The sequence below is a fragment of the Raphanus sativus genome, chromosome 6 (genome assembly GCF_000801105.2).
Source record: "Raphanus sativus cultivar WK10039 chromosome 6, ASM80110v3, whole genome shotgun sequence".
Classification (NCBI taxonomy): domain Eukaryota; kingdom Viridiplantae; phylum Streptophyta; class Magnoliopsida; order Brassicales; family Brassicaceae; genus Raphanus; species Raphanus sativus.
This window is the reverse complement of record NC_079516.1, coordinates 24,957,156-24,971,483: the sequence shown is the minus strand read 5'-3', so window position 1 is coordinate 24,971,483 and position 14,328 is coordinate 24,957,156.

The window sequence follows — 14,328 nt, the reverse complement described above, 5'->3', positions numbered from 1 at the left end:
TAATGATTTTATTTATTACTCTAAAATAATTATATTTTGTGATTTAATCGTCTATTATATCATAATGTATTGTATTAACAAATTTTATATTTATAACTTATTGGACTTATATTATGGAAGCATTATGCTAATACTATATGAATAAATTATTTTATATTTTATTTATATGTTATATAAATTTATTATGATGTGTGATTTTTTATTTTATTATTTATTACTAATAAATATTTAAAATATTTAATATGTTAATGTGATATATATTAGGAAATATATTTTGGTTAAGATTTTATTAAGGACATCTAGGATTTAAATTAGGAAAATATATTAAATGCTTAAATCTATTATTTAAATAAAAAAAAGACAATTATACTTAAATATAGCTTTATTTAGTACTTCATTTAATAGGATCAGTGGCATGTAAATGTAATTAACATTGAAAACTCAGGGGCATTTCCTAAATGTACTTCTCTTTTAATAATAGAGATGGACAGTTTCTCCAATGAACTTATTCTCCTTTTAATACTTACTAAGTTACTAGACTCGTTGTCTGCGCTACGCGCGGAAAATGCGTATAATATATTAAATTTTTAGTTACTATAAATCTTATAAATTTCTAAATTCTGTGAAATTTTTAGATATTTTACACAATTCAACCCAACATTATATAATATATTAACACAAAATGTACATGATGATAGCTTAGTTATTACTTTATTATTTTTTAACTTGATAGACTAATAATTACCATAAGTCTATATGTTGAAAGACTACTTTTCTATAAGTATTTTTAAGTTAGTTATAATGTCTATTATGCTTCTGAGATAAGATCTTACTTTTAGCACTGAAGCATTTAACAACTTTCATTCAATGTTTCGACTAAAAAATTACAAAATATAAACACTAATTTTTGTATACTTTCATTCCATTCCAGGACGATGGTGTTTTATTGATGGATCCTGGAAGAATAAGGAAATATTCTCGGGACAGGGATGGTATAGTATACTTGAGGGATATGATGGTCTTATGGGAGTACGGAATGTCAGGGCTTCCCTATCTCCTCTCCACTCAGAGATAGAAGCTTTAATATGGGCAATGAAGTGTATGCGGAATCTGAGACAGTACAGGGTTACATTTGCGACAGATTGTTCTCAATTGGTGAAGATCGTTTCGGAACCAGAAGAATTGCCTGCTTTTGCAACCTATTTAGCAGATATCGAGACTTTGAAAGGAAACTTTCATAGTTCAGATATTATTTATGTATCTCGCACGAAGAATCAAAAGGCCGACAACCTCGCCAGAAGTGCTAGGAATCAACCGACTTTTGTCGTGCATATGGATGCAGAGTTACCTGTTTGGTTTACAGGGTCGTTTTGAGTCTGTAAAAGTCGATGACAAAAAAAATAAACACTAATTTTTGTCTTTATCAATTTTCTTTACATAATTTTTATTTTAGTCATATATTTAAACATTATATACATTATTAATAACAGAAATTTTATTATTAATATATTACTAAATTTGACTCTAAAATATTTAATAGTTGACATAACTAAAAATATATTATATTGTTATAAATTTAGTGATATAAGAATATAAAAGTAATTATATATTCTTTCACAAAGGATTATCCCAATTCAGTTATGTTACTGTAATTGTATATATTATCACCAAAGAAGACTCCTGTTGAAAATTTATAAGATGATAGGTACATGAAAAAAACTGTTTTGATTATTATTTTTTTGTTTAACTTATTTTTATATGTTTGGATTCTTGATAAAATATTTAAATATTTTTTCTTTGTTTGTTGTTTCTATAAAAAAAAATCTTGGTAAATAATTTTCATAGTAATTGTTTCAGCTTATTAGTAGTAGCTTTATATTAAAATTTTCAAAATGTTTGAAGAGGCTAATTATTATTAAAATTTTAGTTGTGTACAGCCTTTGTTTTGTAGCTTATTGTTACTTATATGTGTTCAGTTGTTAGAGTGCCGTCGAATTTTAAGGATTTGAGGCCAGAAGGAGTGAAGAGGAAGGAATTTGTTGAACAGCTCAAGGCTGATCTTGGTTCTAATTACGGCTATAATGAGTTTCTTATTGAAACTCTGGTTTAGTTTTTTCGCTAATAGCTGATTTCCCTTTTTATGTACAGTTTTGGGTTCTCTTTGGTCTAAAGCTAAGTGTGAGCTAATTTTGTTAATCCATGAAAAACTTATTTTTGCAGAGCTTTGGGAGTCAGTTATGGGATTCAGGGTTTATCCTCCAAAATTTACTCGCAAGTCATCTCTGTAGTGAGATACCTCACGTACTCAGGAGAGAACATGACTTCTTTAGAGATTCTCACGTTTGATACCCTCTGCAGTATTGACTTTAAAATGATCATAACTTAATGAACTGAGATTTTTGAAGGTGAGAGACAACCCTTTATCTGACTTCACTATTCTTCTCGTCGGAGTAACTATGCCGTAAATGTAAATGGCTGAAAAATCTAAAACATGGAAATAGGAAATAACAATGCAAAGTCTGAAACATGAAAAGCATAGCAATTTAGATGCTGTACTACTGTAACTTATCTTATTTGAGTATTTTGTTGAGAGATATACCTCAAATGAGACACGTAACTTACTTAAACTATCGTAGTTATTATATTTTTGTTGGGTTCCTTCTAGATGGAAGAATCCCATTGAGTTTGGTTGGTGATAACCAAACTTGGAAGTTGGGCCATTGGTATTAGTCCATGAGATTAGTATTGGACCTTGGAAGTTATTAGGGTTAGTGAGACACCATATAAAGTCTCTTAACCTAATTTTGCTAATGATAGCAGACATAACACAAGAAAAGAAAGAAGAGTACTCAAGAAGATTCTTAAGACAAAAGAAAGAAAAGGAGAGAAGAAGGCAGATGTCGTCTGGGTTTGTCAAGACAGATTTGGAGGATCAAACGGATCTTGATCGGGCTGATATTTTGTGAGAAGCTGCTTCAGTCAGTGGATTAAAGGTTCACCGAAGGGATTTGGATTCTAACGGTTGGATCTTCTGTTGTCTGGGTTTTAGTGAAGCTGGTCGTCACAGTTCTTCAGCAGTACTGTCTTGAGTGTTTGGTAAATCCGACGGTGAGATCTTCTCTGATTGAGCTGAGATTTGGCAGAGGTGTTGTGGACTTGTTCATCTTGGATTTGTACGGTGGGATTAGTCTCTGGTTGCCGGAATCCTTGTGAATTGAGGTCGTTTTATTGCTGCCGGTTTTGAAGCTTTATGTTGCTCTTTTGTTGTTGTAGTAGTATCTTGTGTTGAAGATAGCTCTTTGTAGCTAGAGTCTCTGTTCTGTTCAGGTTGTTGAACAGGGAGGACATGGTTGTACTCACATACATTTATATAGTGGATTGTTAAGTGGACTACGGTCCCGTGGTTTTTCCTTCTCACACCGAGGAGGTTTTCCACGTAAAAAGTGCTTGTCTCATTTAGTTTCTGCTTATACTATATCCTGCTATCGTCGAAGTATTTTCCTCACAGGTTCACACAAGGTCAGGAGAAACACGACCGTTAAGTTCCGCTGCGCCGTGTGCCTTATTTCCCCAACAGAGTGGTATCAGAGCTTCTGGTTTTAGAGCTTTGGGTTTGATAACTTCGGGTTATTGTTGCTTGTGTGAATGATGGAGAATATGGGCAGGATGATAAGCTTGAATGGTGCTAACTATCATCTATGGAAAGGCAAGATGGAGGATTTACTCTTTGTTAAAGAATTCCATGTTCCTGTCTTCGAGGAGAAGAAACCTGAGAAAAAGACGGATGAAGAGTGGAAGCTGCAGCATCGCCAAGTGTGTGGGTTGATAAGGCAGTGGGTAGATGATAATGTGTTGCATCATATTGAGACTGAGACGGATGCTCGTTCTTTGTGGAAGAAGCTAGAGCGGTTATATGCTAGGAAGACCGGAAATAACAAGATGTACATGATCAAGAAGTTAATTGAGCTGAGGTATCAGAGGGGACTCCGATGACAGATCACTTGAATGCGTTTCAGGGATTACTCAACAAGCTGTCTGATATGGGCATCAAGTTTGATGATGCGATTCACGGTCTGTGGCTTCTCGGTACTTTACCGGATTCTTGGGAGGTTTTCAGGATCTCTTTGTAACTCTGCGTCGGAAGGTGTTATTTCGATGGATTCAGTGAAGAACAGTGTTCTTAATGAGGAAGCAAGAAGGCAGTCGAATGCTAGCAGTTCACATTCAGATGTCTTTGTTACTGAGTCAAGGGGGAGGAGTTCAAGTAGAGATCCCAAGAGGGATAAGAACAGGAGCAGGAGCAAGTTTAATAGATTTGCAAATATGGAATGCTATTTCTGTCATAAGAAAGGGCACATGAAGAAAGATTGCTGGAAGTTGAAAAACAAGCAGCAAGAAAATCAAGAAGAAAAGGTGGATCGGGTGACCGTCACCAAAGATCAGTTTCTCATTCTTCTTGAGGGTGATGCCATTAATGTCGCATGCCAGGACACCAGTTGGGTGATTGATAGTGGAGCTACTACTCATGCCACATCATAGCGGGATTTGTTTTCTACCTATACTACGGATAATTATGGTTCTGTGAAGATGGGGAATGATGCGATGGCTCAGGTTGCTGGCATTGGTGATGTTTGCTTGGAGACTAGTCTTGGGACTAGGCTGGTGCTTAAGGATGTTAAGCATGTCCCAGATATTCGGATGAATCTGATTTCTACGGGAAGACTTGATGATGAGGGTTATTTCAGTTTGCACGGTGGTGGTAAATGGAAGCTCTCTCGTGGTTCTTTGATTGTGGCTCGAGGTGAGAAGTCTTCATCTTTCTATTGGATGCAGGCTAAGGTCTCCAAGGATGCTGTTAATGCGGTGGAGAATGATAATGCCATGGAGCTATGGCATAAGAGATTCGGTCACATGAATGAGAAGGGAATGGCTGTGTTGTCCAAGAATGAGGTGATTCCAGGAATCTCTGATTTGCACCTGCAGAAGTGTTCGCATTGCTTTGCGGGAAAACAATACATGGTATCTTTCAAGTCTTCTGCGCCTTCTAGGAAACCGAGGTACTGGATTTGGTACACTCAGATGTGTGTGGTCCAATGAAGACAAGATCTCTTGGCGGTGGATCATATTTTGTGACTTTCATTGATGATCATTCAAGGAAGTTGTGGGTATTTCCTATGAGGACGAAAAATCAGGTGCTGGAATATTTCAAGCATTTTGTGGCGTTGGTTGAGAGACAAACGGGAAAGAAGCTGAAGTGTATCCGCAGTGATAATGGTGGAGAGTATATTGGACCATTTGATGCTTATTGCAAAGAGCATGGAATAAGGCATCAGTTCACGCCGCCTTATACTCCACAGTTGAACGGGTTGGCTGAAAGGATGAACAGGACGATTGTCGAGAGGATGAGATGTTTGATCTCACAGTCAGGCTTATCGATGACTTTCTGGACAGAAGCTTTGAACACGGTGGTTCATGTGCTGAATTTGTCACCAAGTGCTCCATTGGAGGGTGATATTCCAGAGAGGGTTTGGACTGGTAAGGATGCTTCTTACAGTCACTTGAGGGTCTTTAGGTGTAAGGCATTTGTTCATATTCCCAAGGTTGATAGATTGAAGCTTGAGATGAAGTCGCGGCAGTGTGTGTTCATCGGTTATGGTCAGGATGAGTTCGAGTACAGATTTTATGATCCCGTTGAGTAGAAGCTCGTAAGGAGCAGAGATATTGTGTTCATGGAAGATCAAACGATTAAGGACATTGAAAAGTCCAAAATTCCAACTCAGGTTTATGAAGGTTTGATCGATATAGAGGCTACTCCTTCTACATCAGTCCACGGTGAAGTTGAGGTTGAGGTTCAGGATGGTACACCCGGTGCAGATGCTCCCGCACATGAAGATGGCAATGGTGATCATGGTGACGATCATGGTGAGACACCAGCTGCTGAGAACCAACCTACTGTTGTGAGAAGATCCGAGAGGAGTCTTAAGCCGTCGACAAGGTATGATCCGAATGAGTATGTGCTACTTACTGATGGGGGAAAGCCTGAAAGCTATTATGAAGCTTTGGAGGATGAGCACAAGGATCTGTGGTTTGGAGCCATGAATGAGGAGATGGATTCTTTTGAAGAGAATCTCACTTTTGAGTTGGTGGAATTGCCAAAGGGCAAGAAGGTTTTGCTTAATATGTGGGTGTACAGAACTAAGCAAGAGAATGGAAAGCCACCTCGATACAAGGCTAGATTGGTTGTGAAAGGTTACAGCCAGAAGAAGGGGATTGATTATGATGAAATCTTTTCTCCTGTTGTGAAGATGTCATCCATTCAGGTTGTGCTTGAATTGGCAGCGAGCCTTGATCTAGAGGTTGAGCAAATGGATGTGAAGACTGCTTTCCTTCATGGTGATTTGGAGGAAGAGATTTACATGGAACAACCGGAAGGCTATGTTAAAGAGGGCAAGGAAAATTTGGTTTGCCGCTTGAAGAAAAGCCTTTATGGATTGAAGCAAACACCGAGGCAGTGGTACATGAAGTTCAAGTCTGTTATGGGGGAGCATGGTTATGCAGAGACTGATTCAGACCAATGCGTATTTGTGAAGGTGTTTGGTGAGGATGATTTTATCATCTTGTTGCTGTATGTCGATGATATGTTGATTGTTGGCAGGAACATGGACAGAATTAAGGAGTTGAAAGAGCAGCTCAGGATGTCCTTTGCCATGAAAGATATGGGTCCAGCGAAACAGATTCTCGGTATGAGAATTGTTAGAGACAGAGGTGAGAAGCTGATTCATTTGTCTCAGGAGAGGTACATTGAAAAGGTACTTAAAAGGTTTCACATGGACAAGTCTAAAGTGTTGAGTACTCCGCTTGCACCATACTTAAGACTGAGCAGTCAACAGAGTCCGAAGACATATGAGGAGAAGGAAGATATGGCGAAGGTTCCATATGCTTCTGCAGTGGGTAGTTTGATGTATGCCATGGTCTGTACAAGACCGGATTTAACCTACGCCATTGGAGTTGTCAGCAGGTTTATCTCCAATCCGGGAAGAGAACATTGGAATGTTATGAAGTGGATCTTGAGATATCTCCGAGGGACTTCTGATCTGAAGATTACATTTGGGGGTAAGAAACCTTTGCTGGTCAGTTTCACTGATTCTGACATGTCTGGAGATGTTGATTCTAGCAAGTTTACTTCGGGTTACTTAGTAACATTTGCGGGTGGAGCTGTGGCATGGCAGTCAAAGTTGCAAAAGTGTGTTGCACTATCTACCACTGAGGCAGAGTTCATTGATGCAACTGAAGCTTGTAAAGAGTTGTTGTGGATGAAGAACTTCTGTGAAGAGATCAGTTTCAAGCAAGAAAAGTATGAGTTGCTTTTTGATAGTCAAAGCACCATTTGTCTCGGGAAGAATTCTACATTTCATTCGAAGTCGAAACACATTCAGAGGAGGTATCACTGGATACGGGATGTGGTTGCTTCTAAGGAAGTGGAACTTGCAAAAGTTCATACGGATGATAATGGAGCTGATATGATGACAAAATCTTTGCCGAGGGGAAAGCTTGAAGTATGCCGAGGGATAACCGGAATGGCTGTTTCCTCCATCTAGTCGGAGGGGAGTTTGTTGGGTTCCTTCTAGATGGAGGAAACCCATTGGGTTTGGTTGGTGATAACCAAACTTGGAAGTTGGGCCATTGGTATTAGTCCATGAGATTAGTATTGGGCATTGGAGGTTATTAGGGTTAGTGAGACACCATATAAAGTTTCTTAACCTAATTTTGCTAATGACAGCAGACATAACACAAGAAAAGAAAGAAGAGTACTCAAGAAGACTCTCAAGACAAAAGAAAGAAAAGGAGAGAAGAAGGCAGATTTCGTCTGGGTTTGTCAAGGCAGATTTGGAGGGTCAAACGGATCTTGATCGGACTGATATTTTGTGGGAAGCTTCTTCAGTCAGTGGGTTAAAGGTTCACCGAAGAGATTTGGATTCTAACGGTTGGATCTTCTGTTATCTAGGTTTTAGTGAAGCTGGTCGTCACAGTTCTTCAGCAGTGCTGTCTTGAGTGTTTGGTAAATCCGACGGTGAGATCTTCTCTGATTGAGCTGAAATTTGGCAGAGGTGTTGTGGACTTGTTCATCTTGGATTTTTACGGTGGGACTAGTCTCTGGTTACCGGAATCCTTGTGAACTGAGGTCGTTTTGTTGCTGCCGGTTTTGAAGCTTTGTGTTGCTCTTTTGTTGTTGTAGTATCTTGTGTTGAAGATAGTTCTTTGTAGCTAGAGTCTCTGTTCTGTTCAGGTTGTTGAACAGGGAGGACATGGTTGTACTCACATACATTTATATAGCGGATTGTTGAGTGGACTACGGTCCCGTGGTTTTTCCTTCTCACACCGAAGAGGTTTTCCACGTAAAAAGTGCTTGTCTCATTTAGTTTCTGCTTATTCCATATCCTGCTATCATCGAAGTATTTTCCTCACAGGTTCACACAAGATCAGGAGAAACACGACCGTTAAATTCCGCTGCGCCGTGTGCCTTATTTCCCCAACAATTTTACCATCAATACATCAAATGTATTTTACAATTAATACATGCGAATATAGCTTCTAATACATTAATACAATTTAATATTCTTGTATCATTACTCATATAGATTGTTCTTTGAAATGTAGGTTAACGTAGGGCTCTGCTAAGAGAGATATGTAGGTTAGGGTTGGGTTTGGAGAGTGAGGATGAAGAGAAAAGTAAAAACATAACAGAGGAACTGAGGAAGGAAAAGAATGTAACAGTGAATCTCCTTACGTTACCGCTTCTCTTCCTCTCCATCCATCAGTGTATATGAATAGAACAGACAGCTGCTCCTCACACCAAACACGTTCCAGCAGCCCATCCTATGAACTTGAAAGAAAGTGGTTGACTCATGGAGGCACCATTATCGATGTCGTCAAGTTCAATCTGCAGTGCCACATAGTTTTCACCATTATTCATAATTCTCAATGATTTTTTTTTATATTATTGTCACCACTCTATAATTTTTTTATATTACTGTCAACACATATTCTTAATATAAATACATACGGTGATATATACATAGCAATAGAGTAAGGTTGTGGTTCTTGTTTAAAAACGGTCAACCTAATCGGTGCGGATCTATTATTAATCTGTACAACACACACGTACCTTTGGATTCAAGGACGAAAAGGGCAACAGTATCAACTTCTGCCCCTCTTATTCTTCCCTCTCTTCTTAGCCTATATATCTCTTTTTTATTCATTCCCTCTTCACTCTTCACTCGATGATTTAAGTAGTAGGCAGCTCGGTTCAAGAGGAAAGCTTTAAAATAAGAAGATATTAGTTCAATTTAGGTGTCGATAAAACAGAATAGTAGAGATTTTAGCAAAAGGATATCATTGTCATCTGGAACTATACAAATTTACCAATCTTCAAATCTAACAAAAGAAGAGTATTCCTCGTCTGTAAAGGCCATAAAGCTTTGAAAGTTTACATTTCCAACTTACACAACCCTGTCGTCATAGAAGGATGAGTTCATGCATGTTCATCAATAAGAAAGAGCTCCAGATCAATTAGGGAGCCATCTTTCGTTGTGTTTCTCGCTCACTGAAAAAGAATTTTATTATTTAGTATAGCTTTAAACCAGCAACATCATTACTGAAGAAGAGAGCCATAGGGGCATACCGGTTGATTCGTCGTTTCTGTTGCCATCAGTAATTCTGATAAATTTATAATACACCACAAGATATATCACTTTAACATTTTTTCCTGGGGAGAAAAATCGGAGATCGAATAATAGGGATTTTAAGCGTTAGATAACAATTACCTTCTCATGAATTGACCAAGAATGGACCGTTCTTGTTGATGTTTCGAGAGTTGCAAAAGCTGAGGAGGCGAGCAACAATGAATCGGGAAGATCTATTTAGAAAGAAGGTGGAGTGCGGACCCGGTGATTGGGCAACGGCAGCATCGGACGCAGACTGCCTGTGAAGATCCATCCTCCTCTCATCGCTCTCCAATTTATAGGGTTTGAGGTGAATTGCCGGTTTACATTGCACCGGGAAGGGAGACCGAGAGGTTTGAGATTCTTTAGGGCTTTAATGGAAGAAAACATTTATTGGCAAATTTATGAGGAATTAGAACAAACACAAAATAATACATGAATCTGGAAAGAGCTGGGAAGATAAAGAGTTGAGGAAGTTACATGAAGATCCAGAGAGGATGAATCTTCGAGAAGAAGAACAATGTTGCCCTTTTCTAAAACTGAGAGTATTGGCTAAAATGAAGAGAAAAAACGACAGAGCATATTCTCGACATTACATAAAACGTCAAGCATATTGTCCAGTATCACATAAAACGCCAAAACATTTTTAACTGGGCCAGTTGCAAATGACGTGGACAAACGCTGTAATCTTACTGGCTGAAACTGTCGACATAGATGCCTTAAGAAGGTTTTTTTTTTTGACAACATTTAACTACTCTATATAGATTCCACCGGATTGGAAAGCCAAGCCGGAGGTATCGAATCAACATATAACATAGCTGATGGTGAAGTCTTTGTTCCATGAGCAAGCTTGTCCGCCATTGTGTTTTGCGCCTTTAGAATATGTCGAATCTTGAAATTAGGGAAGAAAGTCTTACTTTGGCGAAATTCTTCCATATGCGTAGTAAATGCTGGTCATTCTTCGGGTGAGGACACCATCGTCACCAATTGAGAACAATCCGTAGCAAAAACCAATTTGAGAACTGCAGGGTCTTCATGCACTTCATTGCCCAATTCAGCGCTTCACATTCTGCATGTAAAGGAGATAGGTTACGTCGGAGATTCATTGCCCTCATCATCTTGTCCTCTGAATCTATCTTACAATACCACCCCTGTCCAGTAAAGATATCTTGTTCCTTCCAAGATCCATCAACAAAACATACTCTGGTTGTGCCCAAATTTTGCCAATCGTTGGTAGTCTGAACATTTCCGTGGGTCTTTGGTATCAATAGTTGTGCCTCCGTCCATAGCGTTTCCTCGAGATCCGCTATCCTCAGTATCTCCTGGGGATTCCCATTCTTATTTGTGTAGATCTTACTATTCCTATTCTTCAAAATATACCACATAATCCAAGGAAAATAGTTTGAGTCCACTTCCTTCGGCAGCCTCCAGAATAAATAGTCCAAACTAGTGAAAACTGATGTGGACGGAAAAATTCCAGGGGGAGACGGGATCCATGATAAAGCCCATGTTTGTAGTGCTGGTGGGCACTCAAAAAGAACATGACGCACCGTTTCTTCCTCCGCTCCGCAAATATTGCACCTAAGGTCACATTCAATACCCCGTGTCTTTAAATTTTTGAACACTGGTAATGTTCCAGATAGTATCTGCCAAATAAAATGTCGCAATTTTGGCGAGCAATTTAGTTTCCAAGAATAAGCCAGCAAAGATTTTATATTTGGTCCAAAAGGTGTTATCCTTGGTTCCCTGTCCGGGTAAATTGTTTCCGTTCGAAATCCCGATTTCACCGAATACTTCCCAGATTCTGTAAATGCCCAGCCATATGTATCAGGCCGGTGATTGCGGCTAAGTGCCATACCTCTGATGATCTTAACATCATCCGGATGTATATATGCATTAAGCAAGTTTACATTTCAAGTCCTGTCTAGTGGGTTGATGAGATCCTCCACTTTTAAGGATGGATTTAAGAATTGAACCGGGTTTTTGTTGTTGTGCTGATCTCGGGCGAGGAGCTGGGATCCAGGGGTCATTCCAAACAGAAATCGACTGCCCGGTTCCAACTCTTTTGATTATCCCTTTTTTAACCAGAGATCTAGCTGAACAGATACTTCTCCACCCATAAGATGAAGAATAAGATCTGTGTTCATCCAAAGGATGAGAATGTCGGAATACCTTCATTTAAACACCTTTAAAAATAAACAATCTGGCTTTTCTATTAATCGCCATAGTTGTTTTCCCAATAGAGCCGTATTGACATCTTGTAGATCCCTGAAACTCAAACCTCCCTCCTCTTTATGGGTGCACATTTTATCCCATGAGAACCAATGTATACCTTTTTTGTTACTGATATACCATGGATTTCACCCGTTTTTAACCATGGTATACTAGTGTTTTACTATATATTTAATCTGTCTTCTAGCCTGTTAGGTATATTTTCAGGTTCAGGAGCATTTTGTGAGAAAGTGATGTTTTTGGAGCATTTTGGAGTACAAGAGATGATACACCCGAGTTAACCATTCAAGACTAAGTCGGAAGTCAACATTGCGATTACAATCGATCGATACTCATCCTGAGTTGTCGATCGATGTAGCTGAGAAGATCCGCGTACTAGAAGATTATAATCGATCGATACACATTCAGTGTTGTCGATCGATATCGAGGACGAAATGGTTTAGCCGACTACTTCACCAAGACTTCACCAAATTACGAGATTGCCCCTGACGAGTTTTTAACCTAATGGAAATGCTTAAATACTCCTGCAAAATCTTTTGACGAAAAGTTTTGAAACCTTTTGAAGCTTGAAGCTTTTCACAACCAAAGCAGAGAGTGTGAGAGAGAGACTAGAGTTTTATTTGTTTGAGAGAGATTGGAGAGATTTCTCATCTCCTTTTGTATTTCTACTTTATTCTATCTATGCAATTCTTTCATCTATCTATTGTTATGAATTGCTTAGCTATGTCTGAGTAGTCTACTTGTTAGATCTAGGGTTTAAATAGGTTTGTGGGATTAGCCCCAAACTATAATTGCTAAGTTGTGATACTCATCAAATGGATTGTACCCTATGCTTGTTTTAGAGTAGCTAACTAGAACATAGATCACTAGGATCTTAGATTATCTTGAATTATCCATTTGAGCGATGCATGTTTCCCGTTGAGAAGAACGACAGTTCCTCCTTGAGACCTCGCGGTCATATTCGGTTCGCGCCTAGGCAGATCTAGAAGCTGTCGATCGATACCCTACTGGTAAATCGATCGGCGCCGCGAAAGGTGTATCGCTCGATATCTCAAAAGGATATCGACCGACTCTTTTTCTGTGTCATCATGCGAAAGGTGTGGCCATAGATCTAGATATTTTAACCAGTGATTCATTCACATATGTTAAGCGGCTGAGATCTATAGTATCATGCAAGCAACTTATTAAAGCATTTATAGAGATTATAATCTCCATTCCTGAATAGAAACCCTATGTCTAGCACTCTTTATCCCATTTAAACAACCCTTCATATTGTTAGTTAGAGCAACTGCCTTGCTCATTTTAGGATCTGTTATTTTCATTTCTATCATATAAACCAACCTTGCCTAGGATTGATTAGTAGATTTTATTTAATAGGTTCCCTAGCTCCTCGTGATTCGATCCCTAAGTACTACAGCTGTACCTCTTATTTGAGAGAGTAAGCTCTACTGGGTAATTTGAGCACTATCAAATTTGGCGCCGTTGCCGGGGAGCTTTGATCGCCATTAGATTTAATCTTATTAATCTTAGGTTTTTCTTTTACCCCCTTTCTTATTTAAATTTTTCTTGTCTTTTCAGGTACATGCCCAGCAGTACCAGAAGCAACAAGGGAAATCAACTATTATTCTCAGAGGATCCTGCACACTTGGAACGCTCAATCCGCAAAAACCTACGCTCCGCATCGATCGACATAGCCGCATTACCGTCGACTGATACTCACGTTCAACAGTCGACCGACACTCAGACAGCACCGTCGACCGATACCGTTCACCGATCAACATCGATCGATACTTCTAACCGTATATCGATCGACACTACTCCGCGAAGCATGGTCGCGATTGTCATTCTCACGCAGGGCGAGAATGGAAACCTGTATGACCAAGATGGTCATCTGCGTAATGCAACAGGTCAGAAGCTAGATGCACAGGGAAACATAATCCCTGAAACTGAAGCTGAGGCTACAGGAGAAGCTCAAACACGATCGTTGGCAGACTATAACCGTCCAGACGAGTACTACACCAACAGATCAGCTATTCGACTTCCAGAGATTCAGAAGCCGAACTTCGAGCTCAAGCCTCAGTACTACTCTCTCGTGTCTCAGATACCTTATTCTGGGCAATCACACGAGCATCCTATGGACCATCTGGAGAGGTTCGAGGATCTTATCGCTGCTATTCGTATGGATGGAGTCCCCGAGGACTACCTACTCTGCAAGCTCTTCAAATACTCACTGATTGGAGAAGCTTCGCACTGGCTCAAGCAGCTACCTACAGGATCACTGACATCCTGGGCCGACATCAAAAACGCCTTCTTGCGTAATTTCTTTGATGAGGCACGCGCTGAAGACTTAAGGAGCAAAATAGCCACTTTCGCG